Source organism: Alligator sinensis, unplaced genomic scaffold (genome assembly GCF_000455745.1).
Source record: "Alligator sinensis unplaced genomic scaffold, ASM45574v1 scaffold1095_1, whole genome shotgun sequence".
In the NCBI taxonomy this organism is placed as follows: Eukaryota; Metazoa; Chordata; order Crocodylia; family Alligatoridae; genus Alligator; species Alligator sinensis.
Window position 1 is genome coordinate 319,602 of NW_005843143.1, and position 3,484 is coordinate 323,085.

Sequence of the window (3,484 nt, forward strand, 5' to 3'; positions counted from 1 at the left end):
TGAATTCTATTATTTGGTGATCACTGTCCCCCAGGTGACCACCGATCTATAGGTCTCCTACCATGTCATCCCCCGTTGCCAATACCAGGTCCAGTAAGGCCTTCCCCCTAGTGGGACCATGTACCTCCTGCGTCAGTTGGAGGTCCTGTACACAGGATAGGAACCTGTGTGAATGGTGGGACTTTGCTGTCTGCGTCTCCCAGCAGATGTCTGGGTAGTTTAGGTTCCCCCATGACTACCGCCTCCCTAGTTTTGATGGTCTCCGAAAGCTGCCTCAGGAGCCCCAAATCTAGTTCTTCGCCTTGGTTTGGGGGTCTGTAGCAGACCCCTACCACCAAATCCCTTTCTCCTTGACCTCCATGTAACCTAACCCACAATCCTTCTACTTTCTCCTCCTCTGATTCCGTTTTGATACGGGTCGATGTATGTCGCTCATTGACATGGAGCGCCACCCCTCCCCCTCTCTTCCCCACTCTATCCTTTCTGTACAGCTTATAACCCTCAATGTGTACCTCCCAGTCATGGGAAGAATCCCACCAGGTTTCTGTTAGCCCTACGAAGTCGTAGGTGTTTTCTGCAAGCAGGAGTGCTAGTTCATCCTGCTTGCTCCCCATGCTCCTAGCATTAGTGTATAGGCACTTGAGCCCTGTGATTGGCACCTTTGTTGCCCCCTGGCTCTTCAACTTCAACTTCCTGAATGTGTCCCCTAGCCCCTCAACTTTTTGACTAAAATATGTCACGGTCTTTTTTTTCTGGTATCTAACACTTGTTATGTAACATAATATGTACAAAGGCAACACCCATCCAGTGCATTTGAAGTCCCATGCATGTTTATATGTCCAAATTGGTGGGTAATAGATACACAAGGTAGAACTACCACTTAGGTGCACAAAGAGAAATAGAATTCCACCTCAAATCCTATTCCATCCAAAGGCATCTAGGTGTTACATATGTGCCTAAATCTAGATGCATAAGAGGCATTTTTTGCCACCTACATGGTTTTCCTACCTATTTCCACCAGTGTGACTAGACTTTCCTTTCTGAGCAGAAGGGATCTGCATTCTGTGGTAATCCTGTTTCACTTGGAAAGTATAGGCACTGCTTTCAGCATGGTCAGAGAAGAACCAGGTAGAGTGCCAAGAGAGGCTGTGCTAGTGACCAGTAGTCTGATGGTTAGAGAACTTGCTTAGGGAGTGTGAGAACAGGGTTCTAGATCCCTCTATTCCACAAGTGGGCAATTTTTTCAGCTGCAGGCCTGCTTAATAGGTTTTGGTGAGGTGTTGAGGGCTGCAAGGGTAGACCTGCTCCTTGACAGGTGCCCTCCCCCCCAGTTGCCATCTTGGGACTGGAAGTCCCACCTCTAACCCCTGACCTTTGCCACCAGAAGTCCCTCCTGTTGCCCTGGAAGTACTCTTTCTGGGAGTGGGGGTGCAGCCATCTTGAAATTGGAAAGAAAACCAAATCATATACTTAAAAAAAAAAAAAAAAAAAAAATCAAACATTTACTATAACTTATTTTAATTTTATTTAAAAATCTTTGTCCTGATTTATGCATGTTTGCATAGTGTATCGAGAGGCAGTTGCATAATAGCTCAAAATACAGTCCTACTCTTGTATATGGGAGGGGGGGGTAAGGCATTGTTTGTATGGGGGGGTTGGGTGTGTGGGTATGTGTGTGTGGTGGGCTGTGAGGGTGTGGGTATGGTGGCTGGGGTGTATGGGGGAGGGAGGTGAGTGTAGATGGTGTGAGTATGGGGTATGTGGCTGGGGTGGGGGGTCCTCAGAGTCCCTGGAGTATACCAGTTCCTGGACCTGCCTGTGGTGGCAGCAAGTAGGGCCAGCCCTGCCAAGCTCCATAGCATGCAGCTCACCATGCTCCCACCCTAGTCCCCAGCCACAGATGGTGGCAGCGTGCAGGGCCAGCCCCACTGAGCTTTGCATGATAAAGCAGGCGGTACAGGTCTTGGGGCTTGGGTTGGGCAGCAGGGAGAGGAGTGTAGGCGGCCCAGCTCCACCGTTCCCCATGATCTGGGTGTATCTGAGTGGGGCAGAGCTGCTAGCTGCATTGCACGGGGCTCTCCCCAGAGGCACATGGCTTGGGTGGACTGCATGTGAGCTTTGTGTGATGGAGCCAGGCAGACCCTGTGCCCAGGCTCTGTGTTCCTGTAACCCCTGCCTTGGGTCCCCCCCAGGCCCAGGGCATTGGCTCTGCACTCCTGCCTGCCACTGCCACCACTCCCCTGCCACTGCCAGTTCGGCCACTGTCATTGAATGAAGAAAAAGATACCACTGACACCCTTTCCTTGCTTCTTCCCTACTTTTTTCCCCCCCGCAAGACTGCCCACTATTGCTGCCACTGGTTCCCACCCACCACTGCTCCAGCTGCAGCCTGCCCTGGCCAGCACCATGCAGTTCCTGGCTGCATGGCTGTGACTGCATGGTGCAGCACGGAACCAAACTGACCCAGCGTGCAGCTCGTGGAGTGGGCTGATTGTGGTAGTTTCAGGCTCCCCACCTCCTTGCTGGGCCTTGCTAATTCTATGCTGTGTGGTGTGGCATGGATCCAGCCTGGCCCCACCCAGGTCCTGTGGTGTGGGCTGATTGCAGTGGTTGTCCCCCTTCCCACTGTCTGATCTTACCCGAGTTTCCACTTAGGTGGAGAGAAGGCTGAGGAACAGCCAAAGGGTTGCCAGGCCAGAAGCTGCAGAGCCTTCCAGGTGGCAGTAGGGGGGGTGGAATCTGGAGGTAGGGCAGGATTGTGTGGGCCTTGCTGTTCCACCACTGAGTCCTGCTGCCGACTCCTCCTGGGTCTTGCTGCCGCTGGCACCACATTATCTTTGACAGGCAGCCATGGGCAGATAATAATTAATTTTCTAAATATTTTAGGGGCCCTGTGGGCTGGGTAGAATGGTCTGGCAGGCCAGATCTGGCCCACGGGTTGTATTTTGCCCACCCCTGCTCTACTCCGAGGGGCTTGAACCCACATTTTTCTAGCAAAGTGCCCTAATAATCAGGCCTTGGTAGTTTCCATACTTCTGTTGAATCTAGCTCACTGGGCATCTAAGTGGGGAAGATTCATGGAACCAGAAGGAAGGCAAGACAGAGGGAACCTGGCTCTGACAATAGGTATTGTCCTGGAAGGAAGGAGTATGTGGGTCATGTCTCCTGCTCCTGCTCCCTAGAATGTCTACCTCTCCTATCCAATGGTTGCTAGATACAAAATGAAGACATCCATAGGTTCTGGCACCTCTAGGTGCCAGAAACCCTAGAGTCTGCCTTTTCAGGGTAGTGTTTAACTTCACATACCTTCCCTTTCTTGGCTGTTCCTAGCCTTTTTTTGCTGGGAAATGGGCAGTGATCGATCAGATTGCTTTTGGGTGAGGGCAGTCCATAAGCTTTGTCTCCCATTCTCTGGGAAAGTGTTCTAACCGCTAGCCTATTGGGCAAATGGTAGGGGGATGGTCCTGCTTTGAGCAGGAGGTTG